The sequence below is a fragment of the Garra rufa genome, chromosome 6 (assembly GCF_049309525.1).
Source record: "Garra rufa chromosome 6, GarRuf1.0, whole genome shotgun sequence".
In the NCBI taxonomy this organism is placed as follows: Eukaryota; Metazoa; Chordata; class Actinopteri; order Cypriniformes; family Cyprinidae; genus Garra; species Garra rufa.
The window spans coordinates 14,086,724-14,101,773 of NC_133366.1; the positions used below are offsets into that span (position 1 = coordinate 14,086,724).

The 15,050-nt window shown below is 35.3% G+C and overlaps 1 protein-coding gene across 2 annotated transcripts in view; it reads left to right on the plus strand.

Moving 5' to 3' along the window:
- Positions 1-5,113: 5,113 nt before the first annotated feature.
- The window catches only part of agpat3 (1-acylglycerol-3-phosphate O-acyltransferase 3), a 36,421-nt gene continuing 26,484 nt past the window's right edge, over positions 5,114-15,050 (plus strand). For both annotated transcript variants that reach the window (XM_073842158.1, XM_073842164.1), the window contains exon 1: positions 5,114-5,267. The gene's annotated coding sequence lies outside the window, so the exon portion shown is untranslated. The remainder of the gene's footprint in view (positions 5,268-15,050) is intronic.

The window sequence follows — 15,050 nt, forward strand, 5'->3', positions numbered from 1 at the left end:
CTGACCATTTTCAGCAGCGATAATCGGCAAAATATGCGTGTTTCGTTTGGTTTAGTGCCATTGTTTACTTTCAGTGCGGCCAATATGGCCAACTGATGACGCGCCGTGAAAACACTCCTGAATTTAGACAGCATTTTAGGTCTACATTTGCTGTTTATTCTTTACATTAGTTGAGACTTTCATAGCTCTAACTCTTGAATTGAGTGCAAACTTCTTTTTATTTTGGGATGAAATATGACCAAGCCATGTTTTTTCATGAGATTCATCCATCTTCATCCACTCCAGCTTCTAGCTTTTCATCTTACTTTCCTTCGCATCAAAAAAGACGGCCATGTGCAGGACTAATCAGGGGTCAGCATTGCTCTGAGGGGCATGTGCTTCAGCTTTTCATTAGTTACTGAGCTGTTATCTAACTTCTTATGTGTACTTGTACATTGTGTACGTGTATGTGTGAATGACTAACGGATGGTTCTACAGTGAGTGTGCGAGTATTTGTGTTCTCTGAAGGAATATGAGGGTGTGAAGGGATAAACAGGGGGGAGGGAAGTAAAATAAGAAAAGCCAAGTCTTTGTGAATGAAGACAGTAAGGTTGGTATATACAGATGATCATGACATCACTGCCTCGGAAAGAACAGTACTGGTACCATTTGCTAATGGCACTTGCCCAAGTGCAACAAAAAACGGTTTAGTTTAGGGCAAGATGGCCACTGGTGCATGAAAATGCATTGGTCAGCAGTTTATACTTTTAACAGTTAGCTATATTTAAAGCAACATTATGTACGTTTTGACTTTAAAATATCATTTCATTCTGATGGTAAACTGACTTTTAATAATGTGAATGGCTTCTGTTTCTTTTCCATGGTCCTCTAAAACGTCCCTTCTGAGAGTATTTAAATTTATTGAGCGGTACGAATTCCCGCGAAAAGGCCGGATTGCTTTATGACAGCAACAAATGTACCTTTACAGTGATATACTACAGTGAATTGTCGTCTCTTAAATTGCATAAAATAGGCAAAACTCTTCTGTTTCTTTTTCAAGCAGCCTTCCAAACGTCCATTTTGTGGGTATTTAAATTTGGTGAGCGGGTGCTAATTCCCGCGACAAAGGCGGATTGCATATGGCAGCAACAAATATGTGTACAATGATATATTTATAACAGTAAATTACACTTACGTAACTGTGGGGGGCTCTAAAGTTGCATAAAATACACATACACAAAACTCTTGTTTCGTTTCCACGCTCCCTCTCAAACGTCCATTCTGGGAGTTTTTAAATTTGGTGAGAGGGTACGAATTCCCGTGAAAAGGGCGAATTGCCTTACAGCAGCTACAAATGCAGGTTTACAGTGATATAGAACAGTTAATTCTACTCACCTAACTGCAGACGGGTCTAATATGTTGCATAAAATATACAAAACTCTTCTGTTTCTTTTCCGAGCTCACTTCCAAACGTCTGTTCTGTGAGTATTTAAATCTGATGAGGGGGTACGAATTCCCGCGTAAAGGACGGATTGCTTTATGGCAGCAACAAATACACGTGCACAGTGATATATTTACAATAGTAAATTACACTTACTTAACACTAGGGGGCTCTAAAGCTGCATAAAATACACATACACAAAACGTTTCTGTTTCTTTTCCACGCTCCCTCTCAAACGTCCGTTGTGGGAGTATTTAAATTTGGTGAGCGGGAACGAATTCCCGCGAAATGGGCGGATTGCTTTTATGGCAGTAGCAAATATACAAAACTACATACAGTTGCTTTAAATATACCAGGAACATGCTTAGAATGAAAGCACACTTGTAATTCTTTTAATTGTAAACTTTTAATGTTAACTGAACAAGGAGTGTGTTCTGATATAAGAAACCTAGTCAGAACCTCATATTGACTAAAAAGATAAAAACATAGTGGGCAGCCAAATATTGGTTATGGCAGTGATGTCTAGTGCATTCCCTGAAACGAACTACATTTTTGTTTGTTCTGTATACATGATGTTTGTAAATTGTATATCGGTCTGTGGAAATTATGTGCTGTCTATTGTAAGACTGTGGATCAAAGATGACCAAATGACGCTGAGCTCCTTCTAGTGGACGGAGCTTCTGTCGTCTGAGAAAAACTATTCCACTACCATTATTTAGGCCATAAACAAAGAGATCTTTAGTATACTAGGTCCCTTAATGCCGTTCTTTTTTTTTTTTATCTGATGTCCTGACTCCATATGATTTGGTTTAAATCGCTTGGACCTATTTGTCATCACGTATATGTGGTCATATGTAGTTCATAGAGTTTTGTATAATTAGCTGCCTTCCATTACAAGGCATTGAATGCCTTACGACATGTACAAAAACATTTCAGGCCTACTAGTGCTCAAAGAAATCACGTTAGTTGCAACTTCCATAGCTCTGACTCGTGAAGTGAGTGTTTTATTATTTATAATTTTTGCTATACATTTCATTTTCAAATAGACTGAGGTGCGAGACAGAATAGGATCTTTAGAAAATGATGACAGGAATTTGACAGAAATGAGTCATTGTGTCTTGGTCTCTCAGTGTGAATCATTCTTTCATCTGTAAAATGAGTGTTTAAAACCACTGTGCTTGCTGTAATGTACTCTTGTCCACAACAGTACTGTTTAATAGAAGATTCTACAGCAAGAGTACATGAGAATACACTTGAAAATGTGTCCTTCTCACAGAACGCCAAATATGAAATTCAGTGACATCATAATGGGCAGTATGACATGTTGCCAGGGCAACATTCGGAGGCATCGTTCTACTTCTCTGTAAATATGTCTGTCTCTCTTAACAGTTCTAATAGTGACATGTCAGTGCTTCACAGATCATTTTGATTCCTTCTCTGTTGACATGGTTGGTATCAGAAATCCTTTTTGTTTGTTTTTTTGTTCTCTTTGGTTCTCCGTTCTGAATGGGGTCAGAAAAGACAATAAAAACTAAATGTTTGGTAAAGTTTTTAGTGCTTTGTTTTCATATTCTGAATATTTTATAATATGTAACAATAAAGATTGTAGTGTACAAATCCACATTTATAATGTATGTTATAATGCAATAAAGAAAAACAAGGTATTATATTAAATATTGTATGTGTTTGTGTGTGTGGAGAGATGGTTTTGAGAAAAACAAATGATCTCCATCATTAAGTTAAGGCTGCTCTGAGGTGGCTCTGTCCTAGCTCAAAATTAAGTGTAAAAACAATGCAGCATAAAAGCCAGACTAAGTTATGCCTGCTCTGCTTCACCTCAGCCCCTGTTATCACAGTGTACAGTTGTATTTGCTGTGTAAATGCATTTATGCCGCATTTGAGCAGCATTAAGCAGTCTATGTGAAAACATCTAAATGCCACTTCAAAACCGTTTCTAAATTTGGCATAAATAAAACAATGCAGCAACATTGCAGCCTTAAACTTTGTTGTTGTCATAAAATATTTAATTCATTTTAGAGTGCATATACTCACAATTTGAGAATTAAAAAAGAATAATTTTACATCTCTGATGCTGCTTTGGTCGTGTTAAAATAAAATGCAGCATCACTGCAGCCTTAAAGGTGCAGTAAGTGATTTCTGAGAAACGCTGTTGAATTACAAGTAAGGGGGATTTCCACTCTTGGTGGGGGAGTTACCTTGTAAATTTTGAGGGGGAGATAACAAGATACAGGTGAAAAAAATAATAATTTTGCACGTTAAAAAAAATAACATCAAATATCACATTTACACACTGCCTCCTATAAACTTTTGTACGTCATTTTAAAAAAAGAATGGGGTTAAATTTTCTGTGATTTTCCACATATGAAAAAACTTTCAGACTCAGCATGTAAGAACACTGTACCTTAAAGGTCCTTGCACACTTAGTTCAAAATTCTTATCAGAAATTTTTGCACATTATAAAATAAATACGACCTCACTTTGTGTCAGCCACATTAACACACTGCCTCTGAAACATTTGTCCGTCATAAAAAAAAAAGAATCAGGTTCAATTTTCTACATTTTTCACCTCCGAAAAAATACATACAACAATTTTAGACTCAGTGTTAGACTCAGGACACTACACCTTTAAGGTCCTTGCACACCAAGTCCAAAATTCTTGTCCGAAATTTTCGAATGTTAAAAAATAAATACGACCTCACTTTGCATCAATCACGTTTACACATTGCCTCCGAAACTTCGTATGTCATAAAAAAAAAAATCTAATCAGGTTCAATTTTCTGCATTTATCTGAAAAAATTGCATACTAAAATTTCTGACTCAGTGTGCAAAGACAATGCACCTTAAATGTCCTTTCAAAATTTTTGTACGTTAAAAAATAAATGCGACAAACTTTAGTCGGTCATAAAAAGTTTGTGTTTTTCGCATCTGAAAATGTAAAGTTTTTGAAAAAATGTTGACAATTTTTTTGACAGTTTTTTGACAAATTTTGAATTTTTTTTTGACAATTTTCAAATTTCGGAATTCGAAATTTTCGCAAGTTAAAAAAATAAATACGACCTCATGTTGTGTCAATCACGTTTACACACTGCCTCTGAAACTTTCGTTCATCATACATTTTTTTGGATCGGTTCAATTTTCTGTATTTTTCGCATCCGTATCGAGCATGTTCTTACAATTCTTTTTTAAATGCTTTATTAATTTAATCCCACATGTTTTGACAATTCCTGTGCATGACAAATTTTGACAAATACAAAAAAAACGCATACAAAAATTTTGGACTCAGTGTCCAAGGACCTTTGAACTTTGTTGTTGTCAAGACAGTGTGTATATTTCATTATTTTCCATTTCTATATTTACAGCTTCACAATTAGCTATTAATATTTTCATAGTTTGATCTCTGAAAATGCATATGCAGCCTCTGCACAGTAAATCTTTTGTCCATGGTATAAATGCAACTTCAGTACCGCCTTTGAGGTAAAGTGCATTTTAAAGAAGACTAACTGAAAGTCTAAAATGTCTTACAAATGTGTTTAATTCTGCAGATTGACTTTATTGATTAGGTCAGCGTCTTGCAGCAGCCTGATGAGGCTGAGAGGAGTGGTGGAACTACAAAACGCCATTGTTTCCAGTCGAAGAGGGAGGTAATCGGACAGGAAGTCCCACTACTAGATGCAATGTGTGTGTGTTGTGCGTGGATGGATAACGACACATCTGAGCAGCAGCCCAGAGGCTTAGATACCAGTTTCCGACAGCATTATCATATTGCATCGCATTAAGCGGAAGAGCACGAATCCTCCACGCAGATCCACTGATGACATTTAAGCAGGTAATGCAGGCGCATGCAATATATCGCTGCTCACGCTAGATGATGACTGTACTCATAACCCGATTAATAACCATCCCGACTGCTGTTATTAACGTTGACAGCCGGTTACATGAGTCCGTTGTGTAATCTTGTGTTTGCTCCGATTATTTTATTGTTTTGCATTTGCATCGAATGTATTTTTAAGGTTGATGTTGCAAGCGCTCGAGGTTTTCACTGTACTGCAGTGGCCGGTTTATAGGAACAGCATGTTTAGGGCACTTCATGTAACTCACTGCTTAGTAACCAATGCAAGGCAGTTTGACAGCGCACGGAACACCCGTTTAAGATGGTCCATTGTGGCATTGTCCTCCATTTGCATGAGCCGATATTTATCTGGTTCATTCAGCGGTCGTTTGCATTTGAATGGCTGTAGAATCGTTGAAGATGAAGTGGTGTTTATGACTCGGTTGCCGTATGTCTTCTCGACCTGCGTGCACGTCATTGTCGTGCGATGATCGGGGTTACTAGAGTTCAGATGCAGTGATGGGCTGTTACTGATGTACAGCGATTAATATTAAGTCGTGTGTCTAGTATGTTATACCATTTGTTCCTATTATTAGTAATTATTTAGATGAAATGACATTTTTGAAAGGCTTTTTTTTCCTTTTTAACCTCAGAACCGGTTTCATTAACAATACCACAATTTCTGAGACGTTTAATTACGTTAATGATTCTCAAACTTGAATTACTGAACACTTTACTAAAAAACACTAATAAATTAATTTATTTTTGCCATAATGCAGAAATATGAAGAATAGTATGCTTTTCCATATAGTGTTTTCACAATGCATCATCAATCGGCCATATTGACGGCACTGAACGTAAACAATGCCACTAAACCGGACGAAGCTCGGATATTTAGCTGATTATTGCTGCTGAAAATTGTCAATTATTGTCATGTATTGGGGTGTACTAATCAGTTGGACCGGGGAAAGCATTTGGAATACTTCAGACTGCTAAAAGTTGTAACCAATCAATGAGTAGAGCGCAAAAAAAATGTCTGAGAAACAAAAGGCGTTTTTGGTTGGTCAAACTCAACAAGGATTTCCTTGACAACATTTGTGTTTGTTCTTATCATTTTCAGTCAGGTTGGTGAAATATTATGCAAATATCTTAATACTGCTCATGCGTATCTTTATCACCTTTTAACATTAGTTTGTCTAAATATAAGGCCCTTTCCTGTTTGCTAAGTCCTTCTCTATATGATTTAGCAGTCTCCACATGCTTTTTCCGTGGTTTAGACAGCATAAATTAGCAGAACAACGCATTCAGAACTACTTTAACCGTGCAATCCATGCTTTTGTTTACATCTGAGTATCTCTAATATGGCCGCACAACTGGGAAACTGAACAAACCGTGACGTAATTCCTGGACGTGGATTGCTGTTGAAAAAAATGGATTTCACCAATGAAAAATCACTGGACAACGGTAAATATGACTCTACCTTGAGTCTTATGCCGCCCATTCTACACAACTTTCAAAGTCGTCGGCTTGCTGTTCTTTTCACTTTTCACTACACAGTTTTCTGTCATCACTTCCGATCAAAACTCTTCACACATATTACTTGGATTGCAGACAGATCTACAGAGTTAACCAGCTAAATATCTTTTGAGCTTCAGCAGCACATCGACACTTATCCCAGATTGTCTTTGCAAATTCAAATATGGTGGTTGTCACTCACGTAAATGAGTGCTGATTTGCTGATGATTTTAGGCTTTTGCCAGTGATCTTCACTGTCAGTGAACATGAAATCAGGGCTATAATAAAATACAAAGCACATATAAAATAGGAGTTTGTTGTATCCACATTAATGAATAAATGTTTACCTCTTTTTATTATTATTATTATTATTATTATTATTATTATAATTACAGTATATTGTTAGGACCAATGAATTTATGGGTTGCAGAAGCAAAAGTTTGGTAATGGAACTATGTTTCATTGCTTCAAACACAATATTGGAGTTAATTTAAACTTTGGTCTTAATCTAGAACTGTCATTCTCTGTTAGCCATATGGCACATGCACATTATTTTTTAATCTTTCATTAGCACAATAATGAATTGCCTCAGAATAAAGATGTTATTAAATCAGTTATGAAGTGATGCTCATTTTGACCAGGTTCAATTAGAAAGTGCATGCAAATAAAGTTGTTTATACTATATTTGTAGCTCTTTTTAAATGTTAGTACTTTTTGTGCCAGAACAATGTGTAATTGGATGTCATCAGGACTATTTTTAAATAGGTTACACTACAGTTGAGGTCAAAAGTTTACATATAACTGCAAATCTGCAAAATGTTAATTGTTTAACCAAAATAAGAGGGATCATCCAAAATGCATGCTATTTTTTTTATTTAGTACTGACCTGGATAAGACATTTCACATAAAAGACATTTACATATAGTCCACAAGAGAAAATAATAGATGAATTTATTGATTGAATTTATAAAAACGACCCCGTTCAAAAGTTTACATACACTTGATTCTTAATACTGTGTGTTGTAAATAAGAAAATAACATGCATTTTATATGATCCCTCTTATTTTGGTAAAATTAACATTTAGCAGATTCTGCCAGGTGTATATTCTTTATTCTTTTATGTCACAGTATATCCATGACACTGCTCTGTTAGTGTGTTAGACGCAACCTTTCTAACCTTACCTCTAATCCGATACAGCTTGTAAATTAAACATAACACTATTACTTCGCACCTGAGGTAGATATCAGCAACCCCATCCACCAGCTTGATTGGGGGCATGTAGTCACATTGTTGTTGGGTGACTTCGTTTGTTGCGATTAGAATGTGGGTCAGAGGTTTTTAGCAGTGACGCCTTGGCATTATCCTCTTAACAGCTCCCTGCTTCCTTTGGACAGCAAACAGAGCATTTATCTTCTGCTTTGTAAAATTGGCTTGAGTGACATGCACCATAATGGCTTTGATTTTGTTTGTTTCAGCCACAGGAGGTTGTTTTGATGGCCCAATTGTCTGATTCAGAGTAGTCAGTTCTGGGAGGTTTGAGATATTAAGAAAGAAAAATAAATCAGTTTTGAGATTAATGTGCTGCTAAATGTCATTTGTAAGATTATTTGCAATACTATGTCTATATCAGCAAAAGTAACAGACTTGGAAATCGCCTCACCACAGCAACCCAACTGACCAGATCTGGGGTTTCATCCAAATGTTGTAGAATTGCTGCTGCATTGACCACATTGTTGGAAAGGCCAAAGCTGAGGTTGTTAAAGTGCTGCTGTGAGTTGAGGCCAGGAGGGAAGGGAAACCAGTAATGTTGTGCAGGACAGTAAAAATTGGGTTGTGCAGGACTATTCAGTTGAGTCCAAACACAAGTTTTGGATTCTGCAGTGGTCCGTTCATCTACCAACTGTGTGCAAAGAACGTCATATCTATTTCTCGAGATCGGTGATTCGTGTGAGCAGCCAGGTTCTCTTTAGTGTCACCTGAAACTTGGATGAATAAAAGATTATACATCGATGTCCAAATTGGCTGCAGTTGTAATTTCATCACGTTCATTTATTGGGAAAGCTTTAGTAATTAAAATCAACAAACACAGTTGAATGAATTATGTTTGTTATCCCTGATAACAAAAGTTTATTTTTGCATTTCCTTTAACTCATTCATATTCTTAGTAGAGAAATGGTTTTTAGTCATTTAAAATATAAAGACATTTTCAAGATTAGATTGTATGCTTCTGTCGAAGGTGCAAGTCTATCCATGTTTTTTTATCGTTTATCATGTTCAGATGTTAAGTGCACAGGTTTGTATTTTTAACTTTTTAAGCTAATCAATTAGGGCTGTCACTAATGATTATTTTGGTAATCAAGTAATCTGTCAATTACTCGATCAATCAAATAATTGTAATTTATTTTTTTGTAGTCAAAAAATAGACTTAAGACAACCATATCCCTTAAAATTACTTAAAACACATATATATAATAGCCATGAGAAAGTAATTAGTCCAAATAAAATATCAAAAGCACACTGTAAAAAAAATCCAGTAGAATTTACGGTAAAAAAAATGGCAGCTGTGGTTGCTGTAATTTTACCATAAAAAATACGGTAGCAATTTTTTTTAAATTTTATGGTTTTAATTTAATTTTATATTTAAATACACTAAACACTATCATGGTAACACACATGAAACTTAAAAATGCACACTTAAAAAAATGTAACACAGGGAATTCTGGGAATGTCAAATTACGGTTTTTCACTGTAAATTTTATGTTTGTTTTTTTCATTTCCAAAAACGATATACTACCGTAAAATGGCATGCAATGTCCAATACAGTTTTTCATATTTATTTTCGTATATAGTAGGGGAACTTACCGTTAACCATTTAACGGGTTTTTACTGTAGCATTTTTACAGTTTTTGTTACCGTTAAATTCACAGTCGTTTTTTACAGTACAAGTAATCATTGTTTTATTCAACAAAACTGATAAAATAATGTATTATAAACAATAGAGCTAATTTACATTACACATTATAACAAATGACTGCAGAGGTCGCCAACAGCCTGACGATTGTTTTTACATTTTACTGCACCATCTAATTCTTGTTTAATATTGACTAAACAACATTTAAGTCAAATGTCCACTTAATCATTAATATTTGGCCATTTTTTTATGAGTGAGGGTTTAAACTTTAATTTTGAACAAGCCGCTCTGACACGCATGTAAATAATTAAAGCGCATATAATATCTTCATCTGTGTTATGCAGAAGAAAGAACTTTGAACATATTTGGAACAACATGAGGATGAGTAAATAATGATTCAAATATAATTTCTGGTTGAATTATCCTGTCACAGCCTTCCCTGCTATTTCACCAGTTGTTTAAAGAATTCTTAGAAGTGTTTGTTTATTTGTATGTGTACAAAACTGATTCGATTATAGATTTAGACATCTTGAACTCGGCTGCAGTCCAGTAAGCTGCTTTGCTCTAATGTGGCTCATAATGTATGGGTTTTATGCTACACGCCTTATCAGGCAAAGTCTTTAAAAGATGTTGAAGAAGGCACTTTAGCACAGCTGTGCAAAGGACATTGCACATTCAAGATTAAGTGGACTTTCTGCCAAGGGTTTTCCCACTGATTACAAAACAGCAACAAAAGATCAACTCATATTATACAAACTCATGACAAACCATAATTACCCCTAGTTTCACATTTTGATTCATTGCTGACCTAAAAAATTCAAGGCCTTCGTTTATCTTCCTTGCTTTCAACATTTAATAAAAGATGCAAGTTAGTATGGCTCTTTTCCTCTTTTCTTTCGTCATATTTCCCAGGTGGACATCACATCAGAAAGGTGATTATTCTTTGTCCTCTTTTCCCCAAGTACAGATCGAGAAGGTATTTACCGAGACCAAGCCAGGGTCTTTCTTTTGAGAAACCGCCATCATTACACACAATATTCGTGGACAGTTATGCTGACCTTTTTGAAATTGGAAGAATTGAGGAATCTGAGTTTAATGCATGAATACAGAGACGGACACAGAGATGAAAGAAGACAGAAGAAATGAGATAAAGTGAGCAACAGAAGCAGAACGTATAAAAAAGGAAGCGCTCTAAGGACTCTGTTGTGTGACATGTGGGCCTGTGGCACATTGTGTTCTCCGTTTATGCCAGTAATGCAGTTGTGCAGTCATGTCTTTGGGCCACAGTCTGCCTGATCTTCTCTGTCACCACCTCATCTAAACTGGACTTAGGGCCTTGTCGACCTTGGATGCCAAGAGCGAGTTCACAGATCTACAGCAGGGCCGTGTAGGAGCTTGTTCGCTAGGGCTGCCACGATTCCTCAAATAAAATCGAGTACTCTATTATAGGGGTGGGCGATTTGGTAAAAATATCATATCACGATTTTTTCAAGAAATATCACGATTCACGATTTTATCCCGATTCTTTGTCATGTTGGTTTTACTTTTTTACAAGTTGTCTGAGTAGTACAGCCAAATTAATTTTTCTATTTTAAAACCAAAACCTTACAAGGTAACAAAATATAAAATAAAAAGAATGGCAGATATTTAAGCCAAAGTGGGCGAACACAAAAAAATCTTTGTCATTATTTTCTTTGTTTTTAAAAAATAAGAACAAAGATAAGCTACATGTTACAAATACACATACTATACAAATAAAACAAACAGTGCTTTAATTTTCAGGTACAGTCCATGTATTTATCAGTAGCATTCAAGAAATTTAATTAACAAATATAAAAATAAAACACTATATACATTATATACAAAAATTATACATAGAAGCAACATTTAAAGCAACTGTATTGAAGTTCTTCAGTCAAGAGCAGTGAGTGATTTTCCTTTGTGTTTTGTTTTATTAGTGTATCATCACCCAAAAATGACAATTCTGTCATCATTTACTCACTCTCGCATTTTTTTAAGCATAAAACATGCTGAACATAAAACTTATTTTGAATAATGTGGGTAACCAAACAGTTGCTGGGTCCCCAGTTACTTCCATATATTTTATTTATTTATTTTAAGTCAGTGGGGACCAGCTACTGTTACCCACATTCTTCAAAATATCTTCTTTTGTGTTAAGCACAAGAAAAAAATTAATAGAGATTTAGGACTTGTGAGTGACAACATTTTTGGGTGTACTGTCCCTTTAATGACAATCGACAGCATGTTTAGCTCTGTCGCTCAGAGCTGCACGCATCTATACAGGCGCGCATCCGTTTTTCTCTTAACTGTTTACTTTCACTTTAGACAACCGACTGTGTTTATATGTAATCCTTGCGTGTTTTTGACAGTATAAGCAAATTAAACGCCAAAGATAGCTCAGTTTAGTAATCAGGTGCTGTTTGACAGGCTTTTAGCGCACGTGCTTCAGGTTTACGCGCTCATGAAGCGCATGCCAGAACAGCGCGCGGACCAAATGGCGTTATTTTACCGGTCAAGACTTTGAAGCACATTCAAATAATGTACGCTTGTGATCGCGAATATGAATAAGTGCAGTGTCTCGTGAGTGAATGTACAGTATATTAAGACGGAGACACTGTAGCACGATACTACGATATTTATTCAAAAGCAGATCGTGGAGACATTTTAATCGTCCACGATCAAAAATCGTCATATCGCACACCCCTACTCTATTATAAAAAATCCTTGATTTGCATTTTGCCCTCGTCGATCGTCCAGCTAAATACCAGAAGTGGCACTTTCTGTGGACGAGAATCCATAAAGCTGCACGCATATAAATGAAGTGCATATATATATATATATATATATATATATATATATATATATATATATATATATATATATAACCACATTGCTTGTTTTTTTTTTTAATTGAATCGTTTCGTTTGTGTCTTCAAAATAGCTATATGCGCTTTATTTATATGAGTTGGCATATTTTGGTGTCCACATATTCTTTTTCAAGAAATGACAGTGGCTGTAGCATTTCTATCATAAAGAAGTGGCCAAATATTGGAGAATTTCAATTCCAGAACAAAAAATGTACAGATAATTCTCACCTCATCCAAGATGTTCATGTCTTTCTTTTTTCAGTCGTAACAAAGTTATGTTTTTTGAGGAAAACATTTCAGGATTTCTCTTCATATGGTGGACTTCTGTGGTGCCCCTAATTTTGAAGTTCCAAAATGCAGTTTAAATGCAGGTTCAAAGGGCTAAGAAGGGTCTTATCTAGTGAAACAATTGGTTATTTTCTAAAAAAAAAAAAAAAAAAAAAAACATTTGACAATTGACAATTTATATACTTTTTAATCTCAAATGCTTGTCTTGTCTTGTCAAAACTGCATTTTGGAAGTTCAAACTCACGGGCACCATTGAAGTCCACTATATGGAGAGAAATCCTGAAATGTTTTCCTCCAAAAAATTTCTTTACGACTGAAGAAAAAAGACAAACAATTTGGGTGACAATAGGGAAAGTAAAGTAAATTATCTTTGTGTTCTGGGAAGTGAACTCTTTTAAAGATTAAGTGAACGTTTGAACTAAATGTTGTTTAGTCAATATTAAACAAGGATTAGATTGCGCTGTGAAGTGTAAAAACAGTTGGCATGCTGTTAGCGCCCTCTTCAGGAATTTGATATAATGCATAATGTACACAAGTTATTAGTATGTTGTTATGTTATGGATTTAAACAGTTTTGTTTGATTAAAACAGTAAGATTACTTGCTTTTGATATTTTCAGGGTTCGTACGGGTGCTTGAATTCCTTGAAAATGCTGGAATTTTAATGTAGTGTTTTCAAGGTTTGAAAAATGCTTGGATTTTGGATGAAGTGCTTGAAAGTGCTTGAATATGCAGTTGCATCGGTTTAATATTAATTCGCTTTCATACTAAATAGTTATTTTTTGTTATGCTTATAATATGTAAAAGAAAGAAAAGAAAAAAAAACAGGTCCGCTCGAGTGTGCAAGTGAGGCTGTAGTGTGATCCGCCGGTCTTTCTTGCTGCGCGCCCTCTGATGGAACCTATGGATGGAACAGAGCGGTAGATAAAACATGCCAGTTATCAGGAGGTTGTTGCATCAGCCCTCGATGGCTTGAAAACGACAAATAAGAATTATGTTTAAAACGAGAATTTGGGGATCGCAAAATTGCCTGCCCGATGTCCCGGGGCTATTGTGTTTTCCAGTCGGGCTACTAAAATGTTTCACCGGACTATCTTAAAGTAGAGGGCTCGTGCGGGTCATTACAAATTCATCAATTTAGCCTTATCAAAGTTAAGGCCATACAAAGTTTTAAATGTATTAAATAGTATAAAAAAGGCTTAATTATAAGTTTAAGAGTTAGGGACGGATATACGAGAATCGCGATAGGGCTGGATAAAACGTAAAAAGGCAATGATGTCATATTGAATAAATATGCATGCTGCAGGTTTCAAAGTCAAAACGCGGCACTGATGTCTTTATATGAATGTATCTGAAGGGAACCGACTGTCCTCAGAAACGTGTCGTTGGCATTTTCATTTCATGTCTGATAAAACTGCGTTAATGCTGATTTGTGTACAGCCATTACTAGGAAACCGTAGAATTTTAGCACTCCTAAAGCGCCCCCTCGTGACAGGGAATGAATATGCGAATATTCAGCTGTTTAGTAAGATTATCACCAATTTTGGCCCATGTTTTTGTGCAGCAAACACATAAGACTTGTAAATGTAAAAGTTATGTGCTTTCTAAAAATCTAAACAATTAAGACAGTAATATTTATGTTTTAAATAAATTATACTTGATATATCAATTTTAAAGGTATAAAGGCTGAAATGCCATTGTATAAGATGTTTTGTTTTTGTGAAAATCTGAATTATAAATCATGTCATTTAATGGCTTAATGTTACTGTACATTGTTCAACCCCACTACGGCGTTCATTTTACTTGTGCAGCTCTTAAAAAGGGTCATAAATTGCCTTAAATTGATATTTAAAAATTCTGCAGATACACTGTAAATAGTGAAAAAAATACCTTGATATTTGTTAATAGGAAATCAGATAGGAGTCTAAATGTCAATCAAAAATATTTTCAATGTTTAAAAAATTGTCTTTTTTCATTTGGGCCATTTAAATTTTATTATTAATTTTATAGTGTCTTTTTGGCTACCTTTTAGTACTTTTAGGCTGGAATGTGAAATGTATTTGTGAAAATCCTTCAAGTTTTAGAAAGTTTTCAAGTTTTAGTATTTTAGTTTATCATATTTTTTACAGTCATTTTATAGCAGTCATTAATGTGTTACCATAGACATTGCCCTACTCCA